Consider the following 27,311-nt stretch of genomic DNA (forward strand, 5'->3'; position numbering starts at 1 on the left):
AAAAAATAGAATAAACTATTGTTTTTAACTGTGGAACTATGAGTCCCAGCAAGCCTACCCTGCAAGCTGGGACTTGGAGAACCACAAGTCCCAGCCTGCGGGGCATTAAAGGGCCCGCTGGGTCTTGTAGTTCCACAGTTAAAAAAAATAGTTAAATAAACACACACATAAGAAAATATTTAAAAAAAAAATGTAATACATACATTACACACACACATACTGATACTTACCTATCTTGATCCCGTAGGTAGGTCCCAGGGTCTTGATCCGGGGCCTTGTCCTGCTCCATGTCGGTGATGGGCTCCATGTCGACAGCGTCTGTTTCGGCGGCGTCTGTCGGTATCCATCCGGGTCCGAAGAAATCCATGGGGGACCTGTGGAAGGAAATCCTACTCACCCAGGTCCTCTGGCGAACATCCCGACATCTTCTCCGTCCGCCGCCGCCGGAACACGCTTGGAATGAGAGGCGCAGAGATGTTTCATCTTCCACGCCTGGTCTATTGGCCGCCTAGCGGCCAATCAGGAGCCGAGAAAGTCTCTGCATGCGCAGAGTGACGTGCCGGCCGCAGGGCATGCTGGGAGGCATCCGTGACGGATCCCTCAAACAGCGCTGCGGTAAGAAGCCCATAGGCTTCTGCAGGGAATCGCCAGCTTTTGCTGGCGATTTGATCCGCAGCGCTGCCACTGCGGAGAAACAATACAGCATACAGAAATGCGGTAAAAACCCCGATAACGTTTATTTTTTTTTTTTAAATATCTGTTTATTGGGTTTTCGGTATACTAGAGAAAATTGTACAAAGGGTACTTGTTTCCTAGCACGGCCACAAATCTTGGCCATCGGGGGTAATTTGAGTGGCCTGCGACGCGACCGACGCGATGCCCCCGATTTTTCCATTGAAATGCATTGAAAACAGTGAAAAATCGGGTCGGTCGTGTCGTGTGCACCTAAAAATGCTTAAATGGTCCAGACGCGATGCCCCCGATTTCCCCATAGGGAACAATGTTAAATGCCTCAATTTACCCGCGATGACCACGATTTCCCATAGGAAACCATGTTAAATGGATCAATTTACCCAAATCAGCATAGGAACAATAGTAAATGGGCCAAAAACACCCCTGAACATTGAAATGTCCCCCCAAAAGTAGTTGACGCCACCCCGCCATCAACGTGAACCCGAAGCGTGGCGAGCGCAGCGAGCCCGCGAGGGGCGGCGGTACGCGTCCTCCGACCTTTTCATGCCCTACTATCCACTAGGGCCTGGAGTGAGAATAGAATAGTGTGGCGAGCGCAGCGAGCCACCGAGCCCGAAGCGTGGCGAGCGCAGCGAGCCCCGCGAGGGGACGCGGATACCTTCATGGACACCTGGGAGGCCATGGACACCTGGGAGGCCCGGGAGGGGACGCGTATAACTGTGAAGGTATCCGCGTCCGCTCGCCACGCTTCGGGCTCGGTGGCTCGCTGCGCTCGCCACACTATTCTATTCTCACTCCACGCCCTAGTGGATAGTAGGGCATGAAAAGGTCGGAGGACGCGTACCGCCACCCCTCGCGGGCTCGCTGCGCTCGCCACGCTTCGGGTTCACGTTGATGGTGGGGTGGCGTCAACTACTTTTGGGGGGACATTTTAATGTTATGGGGTGTTTTTGGCCCATTTACTATTGTTCCTATGATAATTTGGCTAAATTGAGCCATTTCACATTGTTTCCTATGGGAAATCGTGGTCATCGCGGGTAAATTGAGGCATTTAACATTGTTCTCTATGGGGAAATCGCGGGCATCGCGTCTGGCCCATCGCACCCGATTTTTTAGCGGCCGCGATGCCCGCGATGGCCCCGATTTTACCCCCGATGACCGCGATTATGATCGTTGTGGCCGTGCTAGGAAACAAGTAACGTACAAAGTGAGACATATGCATATAAAAGACTGTGTACATGCAAATGACATCAGTTCAAAGAGTCATAAACAATAAACAACAGTAAACAATAGCCATTTAAGTGACTGCACCAGACCACTGGTTGAAAATAGGCAATATAAAGTGTGTGACTTAGCATGTAACATATAGGCTAGGACAGGGGTTCCCAATCTTTTTCGAATCACGGCACCCTAGAGTATAAGAATTTGTCCACGGCACCCCTAGGCCCCAAAAAATATATATAAAATTAAGTAGATTGTGTTTATATGTGCTTCTTAGGGTCAGTTATGTGGTAAAGGGCAGAATGTGCTTCTGTTTGTACACATGTTTTATGACTGGCAGCCACCAGCACTGGTTTTGTCCATAAATAATTGATCATAAATAATTTGAATTGGTTCTGGACCACAAACCTGTGGCACCCCTGCAAGTGTTCCGAGGCACCCCAGGGAGCCACGGCACACAGTTTGGGAACCACTGGGCTAGGACATCTGAGACTTTTCATGTCTAGTCCAAAGATGGAACGATAACCTGGTCGAGGTGTATGGAGGTATGTGAGACGATGAATCGTCTGGGGTAGGCCTAGGGGTGATGAGCCTTGGAACCCCGTTCCATCTAGAACCCAATTCTAAGACTGTGTCGGCATGTCACAAATATCGAAATAGAATCTATGTATACATCTCTTACATTCTAAGCATAACAAACTTATTCTATAGGAAGGGGACAAAGACAAATACAGACAGGGGTGAGACACGTGGGGTATGGGAGGGAGGGAAGGGTACTCTGTATTTTTATAACAAGACACATTTCTAAAGCATGAGGTTTTTTTCCCCTGATTTTTTTACACCAAAATTAAAAAAAACACCCTTTTAGTTTAAAAGTTCACATTCCTGCTCTCCATCAAAAGATGGAGAATTTCTACACGGAGAGAGACGGCGAGAATCACTTAGAAAGACGGAGAATATTTCACATTGAATAGGGTGGCTCGCCTTTGGAGAAAAAAAACCTCTCTCCACCGCGTGAAAAGCACAAACTCTCCAGAAATCACAGCGAATTTTTCTCATTGAATATTGCCCTCAGTCTTGAGACGATAGTTTGACAGGAAGTTTTTGCATGATATAAAATATTTTCGGGAATACTATGCTTTGGATAACTGCTATACGACCCATCAATGATAGGGGTAATGATCTCCAGCCTTCAAGTAGAGTTGTGACCTTTGAGTAGGTAGGGGAGTAATTTAGTGAGTATAGGTGACAAAGTTGAGCAGGAATTTGAATACCTAGTTATTTAATGGATGAGGAGGCAAGACGGAAGGGAGATGAGGATAGATAAGATGGGGGGTTAGTGCCGGGGGCGGGGGGGTTAGGGATAGGAGTTTGGATTTTGTTATATTGATTCGATAACCAGCTGTGGCCCGAAAGAAAGCAATAATATCTAATATAACAGGGATGGATTGAGAGGGGTATGAGATGAACAGAAGCATGTCATCAGCAAACATTGAAAGTTTTAGAGTTATGGGGCCTACTTCTATACCAGTAAAAACGGTGGTGGATCTTAGGGCCAAGGCAAGAGGTTCTAGTGCAAGGGCAAAAAGTAGGGGTAATAAGGGGCAGCCCTGTCTTGTGCCTTTCTTTATTTCAAATGGGTCCGAAATCAAGCCATTACAGGAAATCTGGGTGAAAGAGTGGAGGTAGAGGCATTTGACAAGGGAGATGAATTGGGGAGGGAAGCCGAATTTGGAGAGTGTGGAGAATAGATGATCCCATTCAATGAGGTCAAAGGCCTTCTCTGCATCCAGTGACAGGAGCACTGGAGGCAGAGATGGCAGTCAGGACTTTTCTGATGTTTGTTTTTGAGTGGCGACCTGTAATGAATCCCGACTGGTCGGGGTGTATAAGCGATGGCATGATAGTTTTTAACCGGTCTGCTAGGATTTTAGTCAGGAATTTATAATCGAGGTTAAGTAGGCATATTGGGCGATATGACCCTGGTTGAGATAAATCCCTGCCCGGTTTGGGCAGAACTTTGAGTGTTGCGGTGTTGAAGTGTGGGGGAATATTGGTAGAGAAAAGAACAGAGTTTAGAGCTTTAACCAGGGAAGGGCCTAATCGGGGCAATACAATTTTAAAGAAATCGGCACTTAGGCCGTCTGGGCCGGGGGCTTTATCAGATTTGGAATGCCTAATGGTTTTTTCTAATTCTTCTAGGGTTATGGGAGCTGTAAGGGCAATAGCGTTCTCGGGAGATAGTTTAGGGCATATAATAGTAGCCCAGAAGTTGTCTTCAATATGAAGGCTAGATATCGGGGTAGGATTTGGGTAGAGGGGGATCGGAGTACAATGCTCCATAGAACTGTTTTAGTACATCAGCAATTTCTGGATCAGATTTGGTAATGGAGCCAGATGCTGTGTGGAGCGGGTGTACAACTGTTGGTGGGTGAGAACCCTTTAAGATATTAGAAAGTAGGTTCCCAGTTTTGTTACCAAATCTGTGGAAACGGTAATTCACCGAAAACAAATGTCTGTCGCCTAAAGAGGCCATATACTCTTCAAATTGTGTCTTTGGGCAGTATTCAATGAGAAAAATTTGCCGTGTTTTATGGCGAGTTTGTGCTTTTCTCGCATTGGACGAAGACTTTTGCTCTCAAAAAGCGAGCAACCCTATTCAATGTGCACTTTTCGCCGTCTTTCTGAGTGATTTTCGCCGTGTCTCTCTGTGTAGAAATTCTCCATCTTTTCATGGAGAAGTGGAATGTGAACTTTTTAAATAAAAGGTTTTTTGTTTTAATTTTGGTGTAAAAAAATCAGGAATTTTATTCTGTGAAGGGGCATGCTGTTTTTATTCATGAATCATGAATATATATTTTAATTAAAAAAAAAAATATTTTTTTAAACAGAGCAGCCAGCAGGGGGCCGGGAGCCGAGCCGCTCATTACATATTCATATATTCACTGCACCCGATCATTACATATGCATGATCGGGAGCAGTGACTATACCTGGTCCCCTGCTGGCTCTGGGGGGGGGGGGGGGGAGCAGCTTGTGCTGTCTGGAGCCCTCCTCCCCTCCACAAAAGTCCTGGGGCACGCAGGGAGACTTCAATCTCCCAGCCTGCCACCGTCCCACGGCTCCCTGCCGTGGACGCTCGTCCGCTGCAGGGGTTAAGATTAGCCGCAAGGGGCAACTCGCCCCTCCGACATTGAATACAGGGAGACCGAGTGGCAGCCAGCCCTCCGGAACACAGCGAGTGTGCAGCGAATCCTAAACAGGATTTGCTGCACACGGCGATATTTTATATTGAATACTGCCCTTAGCCTGGATATATGGGGTTTTTGTGGCTGGGCTAGGGGCAGACTTATATTGTTGGAAGGTGGTAGTCAGGGTGGTCTGAAGTGATAAATATTGTGATGTGAATTTACGTTTGGAGTGGGCAACATAGGACACAATTACTCCCCTGAGGACTGTTTTGGCTGTCATCCAGTATAGCATTGGGTCTGATTCCAGATGTGCCTTATTATGGATAGCAAAATCATCCCATGCGGACTCCAAACGCAAACGGAAATCAGGTGATTTGGCCAAGTAGGAGGGGAACCTCCATGAATTGCGTATCTGGGTAGGGTTGCCTAAAGATAGAGAAGTTGTGATTAAAGCGTGGTCGGAGATAGTTATGGGTTAAATTGTAGAATCTGTGACAGAGGGGAAAAAGAGTGCAAGATAATAGGATGTAGTCTATTCTTGATAGAGTAGAATGGGCTGCAGAAAGACATGTGTAGTCTTTTTCTATGGGGTGCTGTGCCCGCCACATGTCTATTAGTTGTTCTGAGAATAGGGGGACACCTAATCTAGGTAGGGAGGTGGCAGAAGATGTAGTGTTCGACCTATCTAGGTGTGCAGATGAAATTAGATTAAAATCACCCCCAATGAGTAATGGAATGTTGGAAAGTGGTGAGAATAGAGCTATAAGGGATTGGAAGAATAAGTAATTATTTGGGGCGTAAATGTTACCTATGAGGATGGGGGATCCTTTAAGTTTTATATGAGCTGCCACATATCTGCCTTCGGGGTCTGTAAACGTATCTAGAATTTCGTGGGGGATAGAGTGTTTTATTAGAATAACCACGCCTCGGGCTCTGGAGGTAAAAGGGCTTGAGGCCAGTACTGACCAGCCTAGCATCGCCAGTTTGGTGACTTCAGTGGGGATAAGGTGAGTTTCTTGAAGGAGCGCTATGCCAAGGTTGTGTTTATTAAGATATAATAGTACCTTTCGTCTCTTAGCCGGAGAGTTGAAACCTCTTACATTCCAGGAACCAATCTTCACGTCAGGCATTTACAGTGATTGAAGGGGGCGAAGATTCCCATATCTAGAGATGCATAATAAATACAGAGGGGAAAAAGAGCGGGAATGAGGGAGAGGGGAGACATACATACACACAAGACAAATACATAGAACAATAAAGGACATAGCATATCCTAACCAAAGGCATTTTTTAAAAGTTGTTAAACCTAACCTAACGTGGGCAGTAAATGCCAACTTCCTGGGGGTAAAGGAATCGAATTTAAATCTATCTAGGTTCAACCTGCGGAACATGGGTGAGGAGAGCTCCGCCACCCTTCGCAAACTTGACGATATTAATATAGGGGGGGGGGGGGGGGGAGTGGAGTTCTCTTAGCATCCGTAGCCCTAAAGTCACAGGTGTCAATAAAACAATCTTCATGTTGGCAGGCCTTCAGGGAGCTGCTGTTGTGATGTCATCAAGCGGTATGACATGCTATATATTTGAGAGGGGAGGGGGGGGGTATGGGGGTAAGGACAGACGGGGAGTCACTATTTAGATCAGGTCAGCATACCGGGCCGGTGCCGGCGCAGGCAGACAAAAGGACTGTAACCAATCATAGACTTGCCGATTGGGGCAGTGAGGCATTTCTGCAGAGATAAGTGAGTTGAGACGAGTAGCAGTTCTGGAGCCAGGTGTGTGGTGGGACTAATGATAAAGGATGAAGTATCCATTGGTAGACCGAGATGAAGGCAACAAGTCCTGTAAACAGCAAAGGTAGTAGGTGGATCAAATTCAGGGATTGGGTTGGTGTCGGTGATGTCTTCTGGAGGTATGCGTGCTATTTTGTGTAGATATGCTTCGGCGTCTCTTGGCAAGAGAAAATCTCTGTGGGAGGAACCATCATAAATACGAAGACGGGCTGGGTAGAGCAAGCCAAATTTGCGGCCCTCTAAGACCAGTTTTGAGCAAATGTGGGAGAATGCTTTCCGGGCCCTGGTCAACTCCACGGAATAATCCTGGAAAATGAACAACTTTGTGCCCTCCCAGTTGAGATCCTTGACCCGTCTGGAGGCTGACCAAAACGCCATTTTATGTAGATACTGTAGTTCAGACACCTGAACAGGGTGACCCGCGGTCTGGGTTTATTTGGGGTGGGTGTAGGACCAACCCGGTGTGCCTGTTCGATTACGAGGTCTTGGCATTCCTGGGTTATGCCTAATAGTTCGGGGAGGGTATTGCGTACAAAGTGCGCCAGTGCTGGGCCTTTTATAGATCAGGTAGTCCCACAAGTCTAATATTTTTCCTTATTGAGCGATTTTCTATATCGTCCATTTTATTCCATATTTGGAAATTGTCAGATGTGAGAACCTTGGTGCTCTGTTTAAGATCAGAAACATCGTGCAGCACTGCCCCGAGTTGATTCTCCACTGTGGAGACTCTGTGAGTGAGGGACTTAATCTGGGCCGTTATGTCTGACACTGTCTGTGTCAGGATTGGAGCCATTGTGGAGCGAATGGCATCCACTACTTCCCCATAAGTGACAGGGGCATCTGGGGGTCGGCATACCTGGTGCGCTGCGTCTGGGTGTTCTGCGGCAGCTTTCTTATGTGCAGGTGAGTCCACGCCATTACCCCGATCCGGCGCCATATTGTCAGCTGAGCGGCGCTTCTCTTGTCGGGGAGCCAGCGGTCCCGGCGGAGGTGACAAGCTTGTCCATCGGGGGTTGAGGGAGGTGCAGGGTCGGAGTTGGGGGAGATCGAAGCTGGGTAGAGCCTTTAAAAGGTTCCGTTTGCTGGAGGGTTGACGGAGCTCCGGGCTGCGTGTGTTAGCCCATGTAACCCGGAACCGGAAGTCCGATAACAGGGTTTTTACCGCATTTCTTTGTTATTCTCTAGGATTCAAAAGTGATAAAATGGAGAGTGATAAACAGCCAGCCAATCAGCTCCTACTTGACATTTTTCAAACACAGTATGTGACATGGCAGGTAGGAGCTGATTGGCTGGCTGTTTATCACTCTCCGTTTTATCACTTTTGAATCCTAGAGAATCCGGCCCTTAAGCTGCCCATACACAGGTCTGATTTGGCCTGTTTTCACACGATTCTGGTGGATTGGGCCGATATATGGGATAAAAACTGCAGAAATTGGAGGTGTGTGACATCAGATCGGATCTAAAGCGCATCCCCATATGCATCAGATCAGTCGCTGGAGATCTTATGTGCTACACATAGGATACATTTGTAATGGACCATCAGCGGCACCTGGTGGGGGCTTTTAGCATCCAATTTCCATTGAACTCTAAGGATGTACTATTGCATGCCAAGTAACATGGAACCCTCCCGGGGCGCTGCTAGGGGGTTCTGGTTACATCAGGTCTGACTTGTGCATCAGACAAGTCGGATCTCTGTATGGGCACAGGGCCTGATTAAGGGTTCCAGCCACCAGAGGCAGACACAGACGTGACCCCCCACCTTCCCCACCACCATTTATTTGCTCATATGCAGCTAAAGAATGTGGACAGGACTTAGGTTGACACATGAAATCTGTCGACAGGGTCGGAAAGTCAACACAAGTAGTTTCCTTTTTCCAGAGTAAAGGTGGCCATAGTAGTGTCTGCCATCATTAAATACTAACTAAAATGATCATTAGCACTGTATCAGTGTACCGCATCCCAGTCAAAAGGTCAACATGGTCAAAAGGTCGACACCAGCAAAAAGGTTTTCATTGTTTTGGTGTCTATGTTGACATAGGTCGACATGGGCACTGCATCAGTCTACCGCATCCCCTTGTGTGAGCCAGGCTGCGCTAATTACACTATTATACCCTCCCTCTATGCCCACTGGTGTGGTAATGTATGAACAAGTCATAAAGAAAAATCATGAAAAACTCAGGGTCGACCTTTTTCATGTCGACCTTCAGCTTGTGTTGTCCTTTTGACTGTCGACCTAATGACGACATGCTGTAAGATATATACCTGGAACTAGACAAAGCTGAGCGCTGCATAGCCGCCTGTCCTGCCCACACGCCCGCACTGTACGGTACCATACCTCCCAAGTGTCACGATTTCAGCAGGACAGTCCCGATTTTCGGGTCCTGTCCCACCCGCGGCCGGCATTGTCCCGCTGCGGGGGGTGGCAGTTGGGAGCCCCCCCAAGCTGGTCTATTTGTGGCCGAAAATGGGGTCGCGGCTAATTTGTATAATTGCGCCCTCATTTGCATAGGCCCCGCCCCCTTTCCGGGCCCGCGAGTGTCCCTATTCCAGCAGCCAAGAAGTTGGGAGGTATGTGGTACCTATGTGAGAGCATCCTGTGATCATATTACATACACCTCTGCATCACTCATACTTGGGTACTGTAAGTGTTGGTGCATTCCCGATGTGAGAACACACAGGATCTGCTGCATCAGCTCAGAGGCACATACATCACACATGTGCAACACGCCCATGACTTCCATTTATAAGCATTATTACATTTACCAACAAGGCAAACAGCACTAAGGGCCTTATTCTGATCGGTGCGGCCCGATCAGAATATGCGGCCACGACCGTGCAGGCGAATCCACGCCTTCCATACGGATCGCCACCTCCGTCCGTACGCGGATATGTGGCGATCCGCATGAAATTGGACGGGGATACGCCTCCTCCGTCTTGGGAGCAGCCCCTGCATTCGATGGTCGCCGAACATCGAATGCAGGGCCGCACGCTCCACCAGGTCCCGCCACACAAGACCACACGGACACTTGTCCGTGTGAAATCATGTATGGGGGCGGGCAGCTGACATCCGGCGATGTCAGATGCCCGCCCCCTACACACGCGTCACGGCCTCATTACCATGCATACGCCCCGCGTTTGCATGGGAACGCCCATGAAACGCGGGGCGTATGCATAGGGTAATGAGGCTAAGTAGCCCCTCACGCCCCTCTACGCCCCCTGTGCGGTGTGTCAAGAATACGTGCGGCGAAATCGCCTGCACATGCGCAGAGTGACCTCTGCACATGCGCAGACGATCACCATCGGCGGGACGACCGCATGCGGAGAAATCCGCACCGATCAGAATAAGGCCCTAAATGACACTATGGTGCGAGTAACTGAGCGTGTTGTACATAAATTCATGGAAATCTCTTATATATTTGGCTACATCTGTCACTCAAAGTGTGTCTGGAGCTGTAACGCTGGGTTGTGGACTTCCATCTTAATTTATGATTGTCATCACCTGTTTTAAACAGGGTAATTGATAAGAAAGGTATTTAAGCACAGGTGATGGTAATCCATAAATTAAGAAGAATGTCCAGAAACAGAGCAATGTGTCCCTCCTGGAGAGGGTCATGTTGGGAGGTATGCACCTCCCTCCCCCCCCCCCCCATTCACGGCATCCCCACGATTAAATGGCACATGTAAAACACTGACATGGCTATGGTCGACAATGAAAAAGGTTGACAAGATTTATTTTTCACTTTTTCAATGTTTTCATATTCATTCTCATGTGTCGACATGGACACCAATGAAGTGCCACACTTATGTCAACTTTTACATGTGTTGACCTTTCTGTGTTGATTTTTTCTTGTGGCAATTCGCGGCACCTTCCGCGATTTGCAGCACACCCCCCGCAATTCGCGGCACCCCCGGTGACTCCCGCGATTCGCGGCCCCACCCCGTGACACCCCCCCTCCTGCGATTCGCGGCACCCCGCGACCCCCCCTCCCATGATTCGCGCCAACCCCCCGGGCCCCCCCTCCCGCGGTTCACGGTGCCCCCCACGACCCCCCCTACCGCGATTCCCCACCGCTGACCCCCCCTCCTGTCATTGCGGCAACCCCCCGCGACCCACCCTCCCGCGATTCACTGCAACCCCCCGCGCCACCCCCTCCCACAATTCGCTGCACCCACACCCACACCCCCCGCAATTCACGGCATCCACCCACGACCCCTCCTCCCGTGATTCACAGACACCCCTCACCTCCTCCCTCCTCCCCACCCCCGCGCGCGATTCACGGCAACCCCAGGATTAAATGGCACATGCAAAACCCTGGCACGGCTATGGTCGACAATGAAAAAGGTTGACATGAGTTTTTGAAGATTTATTTTTCTTTTTTTTAATGTTTTCATATTCATTCTCATGTGTCGACATGGACACCGATGAAGTGCCACACTTATGTCAACATTTACATGTGTTGAACTTTCTGTGTTGATTTTTTCTTGTGGAGATTCGCGGCACCCCCCGCGACCCCCCTCCCGCGATTTGCAGCACACCCCCCGCAATTCGCGGCACCCCCGTTGACTCCCGCGATTCGCGGCCCCACCCCATGACACCCCCCCTCCTGTGATTGCAGCGCCCCGCGACCCCCCCTCCCACGATTCGCGCCAACCCCCCGGGCCCCCCCTCCCGCTGTTCACCATTCCCCCAACAACCCCCCTAACGTGATTCCCCACCCCTGACCCCCCCTCCTGTCATTGCGGCAACCCCCCGCCCCCGCGCCCCACCCTCTCGCGATTCACTGCAACCCCCCGCGCCCCCCCCTCCCACAATTCGCGGAAACCACACCCCCCCCCTGCGACCCCCCCCCTCCCGCAATTCACGGCATCCACCCACGGCAGCACCTCTAAGCCCCTCTTTAGTCCCCCGTATACTCACAAACCCCTATCACTACCCAACTTCCTGCTCGCCTGAACCGTAACTTCCACCACTGGGGAGTCGCTGACGCTGTTTTGCCCACATGCCCCTATCATGCCTCATAGCCCAGCCTCCTGCTCTCATGGACACTAACTCCCACCCAGTAGGAGGAGACACTGACTAAGGGCCACCATCCTGTACTCCTGTGCTGCCACGCTGGACCCTCACCCACTGGCAGAAGCTGCACAGTATCTCCCACCCTCCTCTTTAGTCCCCCTTATGCCCACACACCCCTATCACTACCCAGCCTCCTGTTTTCCTGTGTCGTGACCTCCGCCAGTGGGGAGCCGCTGACTCAGAAACACCCTACTATACTATTGCACACACACACACACCTAAACAACACGCACACACAGCCCCCCCCCCCACACCCAGAAATGTCACTGTACCATCCACACTATCAATGTACATCTTACTCTGTAACCGCTTTTTAATTAAACAAAACAATACACACCCCTTCCACATCATATGCTCTCTATTTAACACATTTCACCTATAACTCAAGTTGCAATACAGGCATCTGTCATACAATTCTAACCATCTTTCTCATATACAAACGTTCACAAATCAAGGGGGCGCAGCCCCTTACGACGGTGTGAAGAGCGCCCGTAGGGCGCGATGAATCACCTTGTGTATTTATAAATGCTAGTAATAGAAATAGAGGCCTCAGCACTTGCCTCCTATAGTACTATTGAATGGTTGATATATCGATGCACCATCGGCTGATGTGTACGAGCGATATATATCTGTGAGCTGCGTCGTCCACAGATATATCGCATTGCTATGCACCACAGCCGATGCTTGATATATCAAGGAGCGCCACCGTGAATGACAGCTTAGTGGGTGCGGGCATGTAAATCCCCGCCCATTTGTGATGTTAGTCCCGACGGATCAGGTAGCGGGCATGGAGAACACAATGCCCAATCCGTCTGTAGATATATCTATTAGTGTGTACCCAGCTGTAGATGCTTCTGTGCTCAGCTGTCAGTGCATCTGTGTGTTCTGTATGTATCATTTTAGTGACTATATGGTATTATTATACACTGCGTGTGCATGTGATAGATAGTAGATTGTGGGCCAGATGCAACAGCCAGTCAATCAGCTCCTAAATTCAATGTCACAGACAAAAAATGTCAGGCAACAGCTGATTGGTTGGTTGTTTATCACTCTCCATTTTATTACTTTTGAAGCTTAGTGCATCTGGCCCACAATCTACTACCTATTCCAGGTCACCCAGCAGGTGCTCTGTGTATCAGCAACGGTCACATTTCAAAAATCCACAGGTGACCTGGAATATGAAAGCTGATGGGGGACTGGGGGCTGAGGTTGGGAATCACTGCTCTAAAATGAGCTATATATAGAAGTAACTGGTAATAAATAAAATAGGAATATAAATGAATGTTTCTAAGAATTTTTTTTATAACAGAGGTGAAAAACATAACCAAATATGTACCTCAATATATATAACTTGTAATCTAATCAGTCTGCTTATAAAAATGTCCCCCCACCATAATTTAGGAAATCACTATTAAATCCAATGCTAATATCACACATTCCCCCCAATTGATATAACATATACAACTTGTACTGTATGTAGTGCACAGATATAACTGGGTAATGCCACAGCACAGCACTTGCTGCTTTGAATGTTGTCATGGCAACCAAGCTGTTTACTTTCCACCCTCTGCTGCAAAAGTGGCAGTTGGTAGTCAGATGACAGTTGGTAGCTATAGATGTGGAGGAGAGCTACAGGCAAGATCGCTACGTGCATGAGGACGGCTTTGCAGAGAGAAAAGATGAAGAAGACGGCAATGAAGACTTCGATGTGGAGCATGGCCATGCGGAGGATGACCAGGTGGAGTTTGGCCATGCGGTGGAAGGCCAAGTGGAGTTTTGGCATGCAGAAAAGGACGGCGACGAGGAGGAAGGTGGCCACAAGGAGAAAGAAGATCTGCAGGAGGACATCACCCTGCTCGGAGACCACCGCGGTAAGAAAGAAGAGAGAAGACCCACGAGCACATGCAGACCGAAGAAGTAAGTGATACATACACACACACGGTGGTTATACAGGCACTGAATGTAGTTTGGTAGCTGTAGTATAGGAGGTACCGTGTTTCCCCGATAATAAGACCTACCCCGAAAATAAGCCCTACCCTTGATTTTGGACACTGGTCCTAAATAAGCCCTACCCCGAAAATAAGCCCTAGTAAAATTTCATTATCTGGCGTTCAGACAATAGATTCTACACCTGCTAAACCCCCCCTTATCCCCCACTCACCACCCCTAACCCCCCTCACCTCCGTTGTGTAGGTAAAAGCACAGGCTTCTTCTGAAGAACGCTTCTATTCCCATGGATGCATTGCGGTGCTGTACGTCACCGCGCACATAACGCGGTTGCAGAACGGAGCTGTGTCACAGCAAAGAAGAGCTGGACATTATTGAGACTTAAAGGAGTACTGGGATATGTTTACCTTTATCAGGGAGGACTGGGGACATGTTTATTACTGTAAGGAGGACTGGGGGCATGTTTACCAGTATAATGGAGGACTGGGGGCATGTTTGCCGATATAATGGCGGACTGGGGGCATGTTTATTAAGGAGTACTGGGGTATGTTTACCTGTATCAAGAAGGACTGGGGGCATGTTTATTAAGGAGGACTGGGGGCATGTTTCTTGACATTTGCTGTCAATGTTCATTAAAATAAGCCCTACCCCTAAAATAAGCCCTATGGTGTTTTTTGTTCAAGAAAAAAAAATAAGACAGTGGGCGAAATGTAATAGGGTGCGATTTTTAGACATGTGCGATTTTTGGTCAAAAACGGGCGAAATCGCACATTTTCCGAAAATCGCACATTTAATAGGTTGAAAATCGCGGTAAAAAATCGCACTTTTTACCGCGAAATCACACTTTTGGAAGTGGCGATTTTTAGTCACATTTCAAATCGCATCCAGATGTTTTCCCATTATAAAGTATACAACTCGCAAATGTAATAGGGTGCGATTTTTGGTAAACGTTACCAAAAATCGCCAAAAAAATAGACCAGGTTCTGACAGGCGAATTTGACAGAACCATGCACAGATCATTGAGATCTGTGCATGGTCCTGTTAATAAAAATGTGTAAAAGTGTTTTTATAAAAAAAAAACGGCGTGGGGTCCCCCCTCCTAAGCATAACCAGCCCCGGGCTCATTGAGCCGGACCTGGTTCCAAAAATACGGGGGGACAAAAAGCATAGGGGTCCCCCGTATTTCTGAAACCAGCCCCGGACTCTTGGACCGGTCCTGGTTCCAAAAATACGGGGGGACAAAAAATCTGGGGTCCCCCGTATTTTGAAACCAGCACCGGGCTCCAACAGCCCGCGGTGTCATGCCACAGCCGGGGGACACTTTTTATACAAGGTCCCCCGGCCAAAACATGAGCACCGTGGCTGGTCAGCCTTGGACGGGGTACCTGGAGGAGTGGGGACCCCCCCCCCCAATAAAGGGGTCCCCCCCCCCAGGCTTCACCCGTCCAGGGCTGAAGCCCGGGGCTGTCACCGGCGTCCGTGGCCAGTGGACGCCGGCCTGATAGGGTTAAATCGATCATACGTTACATTGCTTTATACCGGAGAACTACAAGTGCCAGCAGACCTCCCCCATATGCTGGGACTTGGAGAACCACAAGTCCCAGCATGCGGGGCATTAATGGGCCCGCTGGGACTTGTAGTCCACCTGTAAAAAGAATGTTTATAAAAAACACACACACAGAGAAGTAAAAGTTTATTACACACACACACACCTCACTTTTACACCAGCGTTACTTACCATTCCTGGATCCAGCGCTGGTCTGGCTGCTTCACAGCCGGCTCCCCCTGCACTGACAGGCAGCGGGGAGAACCGGCTTTCTCCGTTGCCTCTAACAGCTTCTGTAGCGCTGTTCCAGCGCTACAGAGGCTGAGAGTGCGATTGGCCGATACGTCTCCATGGAGACACATAGCTCAGTCCTGATTGGCTGAGCTATGCGTCTCCATGGACGTTATGTCTGACACTGTCTGTGTCAGGATTGGAGCGAATGGCATCCACTACTTCCCCATAAGTGACAGGGGCATCTGGGGGTCGGCATACCTGGTGCGCTGCGTCTGAGTGTTCTGCGGCAGCTTTCTTATGTGCAGGTGAGTCCACCCCATTACCCCGATCCGGCGCCATATTGTCAGCTGAGCGGCGCTTCTCTTGTGGGGAGCCAGCGGTCCCGGCGGAGGTGACAAGCTTGTCCATCGGGGGTTGAGGGAGGTGCAGGGTCGGAGTTGGGGGAGATCGAAGCTGGGTAGAGCCTTTAAAAGGTTCCGTTTGCTGGAGGGTTGACGGAGCTCTGGGCTGCGTGTGTTAGCCCATGTAACCCGGAACCGGAAGTCCGATAACAGGGTTTTTACCGCATTTCTTTGTTATTCTCTAGGATTCAAAAGTGATAAAATGGAGTGTGATAAACAGCCAGCCAATCAGCTCCTGCCTGACATTTTTCAAACACAGTATGTGACATGGCAGGTAGGAGCTGATTGGCTGGCTGTTTATCACTCTCCGTTTTATCACTTTTGAAGCTTAGAGAATCCGGCCCTTAAGCTGCCCATACACAGGTCTGATTTGGCCTGTTTTCACACGATTCTGATGGATTGGGCCGATATATGGGATAAAAACTGCAGAAATTGGAGGTGTGTGACATCAGATCGGATCTAAAGCGCATCCCCATATGCATCAGATCAGTCGCTGGAGATCTTATGTGCTACACATAGGATACATTTGTAATGGACCATCAGCGGCACCTGGTGGGGGCTTTTCCATTGAACTCTAAGGATGTACTATTGCATGCCAAGTAACATGGAACCCTCCCGGGGCGCTGCTAGGGGGTTCTGGTTACATCAGGTCTGACTGGTGCATCAGACAAGTCGGACCTCTGTATGGGCACAGGGCCTGATTAAGGGTTCCAGCCACCAGAGGCAGACACAGACGTGACCCCCCACCTTCCCCACCACCATTTATTTGCTCATATGCAGCTAAAGAATACGGTCGCCAGGTGGACAGGACTTAGGTTGACACATGAAATCTGTCGACAGGGTCAGGAAGTCAACACAAGTATAGTTTCCTTTTTCCGGAGTAAAGTCGGCCATAGTAGTGTCTGCCATCATGAAATACTAACTAAGATGATCATTAGCCCTGTATCAGTGTACCGCATCCCAGTCAAAGGGTCAACATGGTCAAAAGGTCGACACCAGCAAAAAGGTTTTCATTGTTTTGGTCTTTATGTTGACATAGGTCGACATGGGCACTGCATCAGTCTACCACATCCCCTTGTGTGAGCCAGGCTGCGCTAATTACACTATTATACCCTCCCTCTATGCCCACTGGTGTGGTAATGTATGAACAAGTCATAAAGAAAAATCATGAAAAACTCAGGGTCGACCTTTTTCATGTCGACCTTCAGCTTGTGTTGTCCTTTTGACTGTCGACCTAATGACGACATGCTGTAAGATATATACCTGGAACTAGACAAAGCTGAGCGCTGCATAGCCGCCTGTCCTGCCCACACGCCCGCACTGTACGGTACCTATGTGACAGCATCCTGTGATCATACTACATACACCTCTGCATCACTCAAACTTGGGTACTGTAAGTGTTGGTGCATTCCCGATGTGAGAACACACAGGATCTGCTGCATCAGCTCAGAGGCACATACATCACACATGTGCAACACGCCCATGACTTCCATTTATAAGCATTATTACATTTACCAACAAGGCCAAAAGCACTAAATGACCCTATGGTGCGAGTAACTGAGCGTGTTGTACATAAATTCATGGAAATGTATTTATAATTGGTAGTAGTAGAAATAGAGGCCTCAGCACTTGCCTCCTATAGTACTATTGAATGGTTGATATATCGATGCACCATCGGCTGATGTGTACGAGCGATATATATCTGTGAACTGCGTCGTTCTCAGATATGTCGCATCATTATGCACCACAGCCGATGCTTGATATATCAAGGAGCGCCACCGTGATTGACAGCTTAGTGGGTGCGCGCATGTAAATCCCCGCCCATTTGTGATGTTAGTCCCGACGGATCAGGTAGCGGGCATGGAGAACACAATGCCCAATCCGTCTGTAGATATATCTATAAGTGTGTACCCAGCTTTAGATGCTTCTGTGCTCAGCTGTCAGTGCATCTGTGTGTTCTGTATGTATCATTTTAGTGACTTTTTGGTATTATTATACACTGCGTGTGCATGTGATAGATAGTAGATTGTGGGCCAGATGCAACAGCCAGTCAATCAGCTCCTAAATTCAATGTCACAGACAAAAAATGTCAGGCAACAGCTGATTGGTTGGTTGTTTATCACTCTCCATTTTATTACTTTTGAAGCTTAGTGCATCTGGCCCACAAGCTACTACCTATTCCAGGTCACCCAGCAGGTGCTCTGTGTATCAGCAACGGTCACATTTCAAAAATCCACAGGTGACCTGGAATATGAAAGCTGATGGGGGACTGGGGGCTGAGGTTGGGAATCACTGCTCTAAAATGAGCTATATATAGAAGTAACTGGTAATAAATAAAATAGGAATATAAATGAATGTTTCTAAGAATTTTTTTTATAATAGAAGTGACAAACATAACCAAATATGTACCTCAATATATATAAATTGTAATCTAATCAGTCTGCTTATAAAAATGTCCCCCACCATAATTTAGGAAATCACTATTAAATCCAATTCTAATATCACACATTCCCCCCAACTGATATAACATATACAACTTGTACTGTATGTAGTGCACAGATATAACTGGGTAATGCCACAGCACAGCACTTGCTGCTTTGAATGTTGTCATGGCAACCAAGCTGTTTACTTTTCACCCTCTGCTGCAAAAGTGGCAGTTGGTAGTCAGATGACAGTTGGTAGCTATAGATGTGGAGGAGAGCTACAGGCAAGATCGCTACGTGGATGAGGACGGCTTTGCAGAGAGAAAACATGAAGAAGACGGCAATGAAGACTTCGATGTGGAGCATGGCCATGCGGAGGATGACCAGGTGGAGTTTGGCCATGCGGTGGAAGGCCAAGTGGAGTTTTGGCATGCAGAAAAGGACGGTGACGAGGAGGAAGGCGGCCACAAGGAGAAAGAAGATCTGCAGGAGGACATCACCCTGCTCGGAGACCAGCGCGGTAAGAAAGAAGAGAGAAGACCCACAAGCAGATGCAGACCGAAGAAGTAAGTGATACATACACACACACGGTGGTTATACAGGCACTGAATGTAGTTTGGTAGCTGTAGTATAGGAGCTAGGTGCTGAGGCCTCTGTGTCTACTACTTATATTAGAAAATACATCTCCATGAATTTATGTACAACATGCTCAGTTACTTGTATCCAAATCTAATTCAGTGATATCTACCTTGTTGTTAAATACAATAATGCTTATATATAGCAGTAAAGGTATACCACAATAATCCGGCACTGCACTGGAGATCACCTGCTTTGGCAGATTATCAGTGGCAGAGAATTTCTTGTTGTATCTGCGCACTGAGATTGATGTTATGACTAGCTGCGAACACTTATGGATCTGACTGGGATCCAATCTTTGTGAACTTATATCATTTTTGTGGGTTAGTGTCGCGCTCTGTCTTAATTATCAATCAATATGCAGTGATATTATATATAGTATATATGGGTGCATATGGCTGTATACAGTAGAAATTGGTAATAGACTCAGTATGTTCGCAATTGTAATTTACTTCAAACAAGGATTCAATTAAAATGTACACAATTGGCCACAAAAAAAGGTCAATTGGTCATAAGCATAAGTTGGATAGTCTGTATGCTCAGTCCTAACTGTGCGCATCAAAGGTTGGTGATTCCTCCCTAGGATTGCGTAAACTTTAGGAACAGTCTGATAAGTCTCTGGTGAGAGCACTTGGATAATAGTCTCTTAGGGTTATCTGAGTGCGGCGTCCCGCTGTCAGATAAGCTAGTGGATTCTTCGGGTACCCCTTTAACAGCCTGATGTCACTCCTAGGTTTTCGGAGGAGTGTGCGGTAGGTGAAGTTTAGGGTGACCGGTGTCACTTCTGCTTGGTGCCGTGTTGTTGCAGCGCGCACTCATCGGAGTGCCCCAGGCGAGGGGGGGGGTGTGTGCCCCGGTGCTCAGGGGGGGTGTACCTGCTGTGGGGTACCTGCTGCGCCATCCGGCAGGAGCAGGCAGGGGTGTCCGTGCCACGGGGGTACCTGCTGTGCTGTGTATTAAGCTGGCGGCGGCGGGGTCCCTGCAGTGATTAGCAAATAACTAGCGCTATTCGGCGGCTGGGCGGTGGCGCCGGAAGTGCTTCTGATTTTGAAAACACTAGCCGCACGCTGATTGGCTGAATCTCAGCCAATCAGCGTGCGGCAAGTGTTTTCAAACCCAGCAGCGCTTCCCGCGCCGCCACCCGGCCGTCGGATAGCACTAGTTATTGGCTAATCACTGCAGGGACCCTGCCGCCGCCAGCTTAATACACAGGGCCGCAGGTAGTGGTACCCCTGCGGCACGGACAACCCTGCCCGCTCCAGTCTCTGCACCTCCGCTCACCTCCATGCGGGGGCAAACTGCCGCCCTCCAGTAGCCGGCACCTTAAGCAAATGCCTAGAGCTGCCAAGTGGTGGAGCCGGCCATGCACAGCGTGACTCCCTCCTGCAGTCTGCCCCTCCCCCCCCCACAGTGTGATTCCCTCCTGCAGTCTGTCCCCACCCACAGCATGACTCCCTCCTGCAATCTGTCCCCCCCAGAGTGACTCCCTCCTGCAGTCTGTCCCCCCCTGCAGTGTGACTCCCCCCACAGTATGTCTCCCACCCCTCAGCATGACTCCCCCATGCACCAGTTTCACCCCTGTGACTCCCTCCTGCAGTCTGTTTCCCCCCGCAGTGTGACTCCCTCCTGCAGTCTGTTCCCCCTTGCAGCGTGACTTCCTCCCGCAGTCTGCCCCCCCCCCGCAGCATGACTCCCTCCTGCAGTCTGCCCCCCCCCCCCCCGCAGCATGACTCCCCCCTGCAGTGTGACTCCCTCTCTCTGCCAGCAGCAGCGCTTTTCTTGCTGACAGTAAAGGAGATATTTCTGCTGTTTTTGACCCATGTTTGTTTGTATTGATTTAACAGACTAGTTATCCCATCAGTTTTATAAATGATTTCTGTAAATCACGTTTAATATTAACTTTAGTGCCAGTTGTATAATAGTCATTATAGGCAGGGCCGGCGCCACCACTAGGCAGGTTTAGGCATTTGCCTAGGGCGCCGGCCACTGGAGGGCGGTAGTGACCTGCAGCAGAAGCAGAGGAGAGCCCCCCGGCAGAAGGAAGATGCTTCTCGGTGAGTGTGCAGCACGGCATCCACCCCCCCACCCCGAGCAACACAGCAAACCCCCCCCAGGCATCATCGCGTTCCCCATACCCCTACCCTGGAGCAGCATGGCGCACGGGCACCCCCCCCCCCCCCCCCCGGGGCGCTCTGGCCCTGATTATAGGTAGTGTCAGTGGGTAAGGCCCAGCGCTGATCACTGTGTCTGTGAGAGAAGCAGATAGAGGTGTAGATAAAGGTAGTCAGCACTTAATGAGAGCGGTACATAAGCTCCTCCCCTCCAGCCCCTTCCTCAGATTAAACATAAAAAGAGTGATGGGTCAGTTGCATAAACAGCTGCTGGCATCCGTCTCCTATACCCAACCAATAAGGGAGGGACGAAGTGTCCACCAGATGTGGTCTCCATCCAACCATACAATAATTCCTCTGACCATGTAACTTACTCAGCCAGTAATTATTTGTTGCACACTGCCCCCTATCTGAAGATAGCATTACCCAATGGGGACAAGATACAGTTGGTGGAGTTGGATATGTACTTCTCCCGTCAGAGCTGCACACGTGTGCATATGACAAAGTGCATCGCTCTGTCCTGTTTTCATAAAAGAAAATCTCTAAGCAAAATAGCTTATTAGCCTCTTGATGCTACTGGACTAACATTTTCCCCAGTAGGATAACTGAATGGAAATCTTCATGTCACTTAGCTGATTTTCTGGTCACTTTACCCTGTTTTTCTGCTGTAATACATTCTTCCAAACTGTCCTGATTTTCGCTGAACCATCCAGTTTTTGTGATAGTCTGCCATCCCACCCGGGGCCGGCAGCGTTCCGCAGTGGTGATGGTGCGGTAACAGGGAATCCCCCCTGCCTGCCGCTGCTCAGCAGGGAATAAATGCTGTGTGCCTGTGCACAGCATCTATTCAGGTAGGCAGAGCGGCTGGGAGCATGGCCAGTAGCTCACTAAGGCCCTTATTCTGATCGGTGCGGATATTCCCGAATTCTTACGGTGCGGTCCGCACGCCACGGTGTGCTGCCGCGTGCGGCCATCGTCCGTAGAAACGCCCACGTGTCCTCCGCATTCGGACGGACTCACTCTTTAAGAACAGGGCGTGTTTACGGACGACATACAAACCATGCGTGTGCGGGAGAATCACTCCGATTCTGCACGGTATTACAGAGTATTACAGAGTATGCACGGGAATACCGCATCCGAACGGGAGGCAAGCGGTGCTTCCGCACGTAAGCGGTGTATTTACGCCAAACAACCCACTATTATGTCTATTCTGCAATACATCACATGACCCACTTATTCAATTACCTATCCTCATACAAAAATGCTTATTTGGAATTGGAATCAATTAGATGCCAATATATCCTTACAAGCATGCCTAACACATGCATTGCACACATTAACCCTTACAGCAATTGAAGCAGCAATGGTTTCAATTAAAGCACTGACAAGCATCCTATTAGTGAGTAATGAGTAAAGGAGTCGATTCTATTGGGTTCAGGTGTTAATGCTTGTAGTCATTAGGCGGTCCGTTCGCCTACCGCAGGAACGAGTGGTGTCCGCTAAGCAATAGTAGCCTTTTGGACACCGCACATTTCTTCCCTTTTTGTTCGCGTGCATTCGGAGTGGTATCCGAATGCACGCCCCCCAACATAAGTGTACTCCCCCGTGTCCGCCCATGTTTCCGCCCCGTTTTGCCCACTTTGAAACTACGCCCATGTGTCATTCCGCATGACGCCCATAATACGCCCATATTTCCCGACTGATTGCGGTGAACAGTTTTGTACGGGATTTGCCCGAACAGGTTCGGAGTCAAGGCGTGGCACATGCGCGTTGCGTTCTCCACGCATGCGCAGACGCCGTAAAGACGCGATCCGAAAGTATGCGGAAAAGTACGCGTCAATCAGAATAAGGGCCCAAGTGCTGGACATGCCCCCAGAGCTGCATAGATGGGGCGTGCCTCGCAGCAGTTCCATGAGCATAGGTCACACCCATGGAGCAGGAGGCCACGCCCACAGAAATTTGGGCACACACAAGCATCCTTCTTCCTCATCTGCCAAAGTTGGGGGGGGGGGCATGGTAATATAAACGTCACCTTAATTCATGTTCTATCATATATGGGCACTGTTGAAATGTTCTCCTCTGGCTTCTCTCTCCATCAGAAACCAGCAGTGCTCCATCATCCTGCCTCAGAGATGCAGTCTCTCGTACCATCCAGGGACTGACGTTTCACCATCAGTTAGGCCAAGGTGGTTTTGGGAAGGTAAGCAATGAGGTTTCAGTTGTCACAGGGGAATTACTATATGTCTCCATGGGGGTTATTCTAGTCCATTCTTTCTGACAAAATCCTTCTTAGATGGACAAAACCATGTGCACTGCGGGTGGGGCAGATGTAACTTGTGCAGAGAGAATTAGATTTGGGTGGGGTTTTTCTTCAAATTGAGATCTATATTGAAGTGTAAAATCATGCAGTCAGTATTTTCCCTGCACAGAAACAAAATAACTCACCCAAATCTAATTCTCTCTGCACATGTTACATCTGCCCCACCTGCAGTGCACATGGTTTTGTCCATCTAAGAAGGATTTTGTCAGAAAGAATGAACTAGAATAAACCCCCATATTATTAGGTGAACAAGGCTGCAGTGCAATATCATCAATGTCAGTTGTGATTCACCATTCCATGTAATGATATTGCACACGGTATAACTGCATGATGTGTAACATTCCCTGCTATAATATAACACTACAGTGTCCGATGGTTTGGGTAGGGCGACCTCTTCTAGTAGTCACTGTAATAAGGTTACAGTATGTGGGGTGATAGAAGCATGGAAGGATAGACGCACTGTGTAATGTGTGACCTCCTACCGCTATAGAGTGGCCCCTTTTCTTACATTATCAGTGCAGCATCAGCTAGAACATCAGGGAATGTTGCGTGTATTACATGTGGCACTTATATACGTGTGAAACATCTTTACATTGTGTAGAAGATGCTGCTTCACTGAAACGCAACCTACAAGGTGCAAAATCTCTGGCAGTAAAAGTATTATATAATACCCCAGTGTGGGTACGGCCTGGCTGCTTGGGGCATCACATGGTAGCATTCAATGTAGCACTTTATTATTGTTTACCAGTGTAACACTGTCTAATTTATGTCCATCACCAGAGCCAAATTTCCCATTAGGCACATATTTGGGGGCGGCACTCCGATGCTTGTGATAGTACTGTCAGCATGAAATGTACCAGTAACTGCAAATTATCTACTGCACTGTACCATATTCCATTTTGAATAGAGTATAAATGGATAAACTGTCCCACTTAGTAAATATACATACAGAATAACAAATAAAAAATGTCACAGTAATACAATTAGGCGGGGGGGGGGGGGGGGCGGCGGCATTATTGTTGTGCCTACGGGCGCCCTCACCCATAAATCCACCCCTGTCCATCACTTATGTATCACTCCTTAGCACATAGCTCAAGTTTTTCTTATTAACAGTAACACAAAAGCATATTTCTAGGGTGGTGCCCGGTGGTGGCTGGGCTTTACCGGCATGGGGGGATTCCGTACCCCCGATGTAAAGCTGGCCATACACTATCACTATTGCGATGTATCGCAGAAGTGTATGGCCATCCGCCGCCCCCCCCCCGGGCGGCATTATTGTTGTGCCTAGGGGCGCCCTCACCCATAAATCCACCCCTGTCCGTCACTTATGTATCACTCCTTAGCACATAGCTCATGTTTTTCTTATTAACAGTAACACAAAAGCATATTTCTAGGGTGGTGCCCGGTGGTGGCTGGGCTTTACCGGCATGGGGGGGATTCCGTACCCCCGATGTAAAGCTGCCCATACACTATCACTATTGCGATGTATCGCAGAAGTGTATGGCCATCCCCCCCCCCCCCCCCCTGGAGCTGACCTGGATCTTCTCGGATGGCAACATCGCATGCCATCCGTTAGCCTCCGTTATGATAGGGGACCATGCACTGGATACGATGGCATGTCATACACATGGCTCAGCCCGATCCATCAGATTCGGATGAAATTGGCTCAAATCGAATTCAGCTTAGTGTTAGGGACCCACAAGGGATGACGTCACCATGACACTGTGGTTATGAGGTTAACACTGTGATATTTCCTCTAGGTTCTCCTGGCCTCACACTCAGCTCACAGCCAGTTGTTGGCTGTGAAGGTCATGAGCAAGAGATGGCTCCTAGAGATCGGCGTAGAACATGCATTCATGGAAAGAAAAGTGCTAGACCTTGCATCTGGGTGCCCATTCCTCATCCATGGCTACTTCTCCCATCAGAGCACGGTAAGGCTGTGACTGCCTCTGACCTTTTACATGTCGACCTAATGCTTGTGTCAACCTTTTTATCATGTCCAACATATTTCATGTGTTGACCTATTGACTATTGACCTATAGTGGTTAGCCTAATGACTGTCCACCTATGTACTGTTGGCCTAGGCACCGCCCCCTGGTCCCGTCCCCTCCCCATGACTGTCCTAGGGATGGCCATCGACCATCGATGATTCAAAATCATCAATGGTTTATGACCGATGTCGAATACTTTTGCCATCAATGGGGGAGAACCAGATGGCTCTGCCCCCGACACCCGCAAAGCCCCACCCATTTATTGTGATTGGCCCACAGGCCAATCACTCATACATTATAGATGACCATCGATATGTAAAACTACGATGGTTACCCTTGCATAGTTTTACACTATTGATGGACTGTTGCACTTTTGCCATCGATGGCAACCATCGATGGCAAAGGCACCGATGGCCATCCCTAGACTGTCCGTTATATTCCCATGAGAAGTGAATGAATAATGTATAGAATTTCCCCTTACTTAGTTATTTCGGACAAAGGTGACATTCCCCTCGCCCTAGCTCTGTCCCTCCTGCCTGTCCTGCCATGTATAATAACACAATTGTTTCTACCATACACAGAATCATGTGTTCTTTGGGATGGAGTATGCCAGTGGCGGAGACTTCCGTAGTCTCCTGATGAGGAATGGGCCCATGGACATCTCCAGTGCAAGGTGAGGATATAGAGTAATGTGTTGTTACAGCTGCTGATAGAGGGAGGAGTTACTGATAGATTATATATTATACATATACATTTTGTATTCATTCAGTATTCAATATATAATACAGTATATAAAAGCATGCCTTATATGTGTCACCTTATATTGGGCAAAGTAATACTATTAGTAGTAACAAACTCCAGATGTGACAGGATTATACAGCTGCTGTCATCTCTGTGTGCAGCAACATGAAGGTGGCCATGTACTAAGGGGCAGCTATGTATGTGGTTTGGGAAATGACACACGTCAGATGTGGCAGGATTATACATCACTCAGCCAGGGCCGGCTCTACCACTAGGCAGCTTTAGGCAGCTGCCTAGGGCGCCAGGATCTAAGGGGCGCCACCAAGTCTGCCTATCAAAAAATAAAGGATGTCTGTGAGGATCCTTGTTGTTCTTAATGCACCTCTACGACCTCACCTCGATACTTCCACTTGAGGCAAACTTCCCTATGTTGCTTCCCTCTCTTCCTGTACTCTGTTGTGGGTGGCAAAGGGGAGGGTGCTGGGGGCCTCCAGAGAAAGCAAGAGTCTTGCCCACCCACCTGGGGGGCTGGGAGGACCACTCAATTTTGGGAGGCTCTCTGCTATTCCAGAATGTTAATCAAGTATGCATTAAGGGGTTGAAAATGGTTATTGGTGGCAGTATGGGGGGGGGGCAGCAGTAGGCTGGAGTTTTGCCTAGGGTGCTGAGAAGCCTTACACCGGCCCTGCACTCAGCCATTATTTATGGGTGCCGGACCGGGTCCCGACAGTCATTTACCCGACGTCGGGATCCCAACTGTCAAAACACAGACAGCCAGGTTCCTGACGGCCACCGGCTATTCTCCCTTGAGGGCAGGGCCGGATTATAATGGAGACATTAGCTAAAGGTTTTATGCATGGGAGTGGGGTAGTGCTGCAGCTTCACCTATCTGCCAATATGACAATGATTAATGGTGCTGAGCATCGGGAGCCAAGGCACACTGATTGCACAAGTGTGCAGTGCAGTACTGGGAGTTGACTAAGTCCCATGACAC

At 48.8% G+C, this 27,311-nt stretch overlaps 1 long non-coding RNA gene across 2 annotated transcripts in view; it reads right to left on the reverse strand.

The window, feature by feature from the left end:
• Window positions 1-6,163: 6,163 nt before the first annotated feature.
• LOC146027122 (uncharacterized) overlaps window positions 6,164-27,311 on the reverse strand; it is a 45,645-nt gene continuing 24,497 nt past the window's right edge. For both annotated transcript variants that reach the window (XR_014454686.1, XR_014454685.1), the window contains one exon: window positions 6,164-6,267. This is a non-coding gene — a long non-coding RNA (uncharacterized LOC146027122). The remainder of the gene's footprint in view (window positions 6,268-27,311) is intronic.

Source organism: Crinia signifera, chromosome 8 (genome assembly GCF_055691185.1).
Source record: "Crinia signifera chromosome 8, ASM5569118v1, whole genome shotgun sequence".
Classification (NCBI taxonomy): Eukaryota; Metazoa; Chordata; class Amphibia; order Anura; family Myobatrachidae; genus Crinia; species Crinia signifera.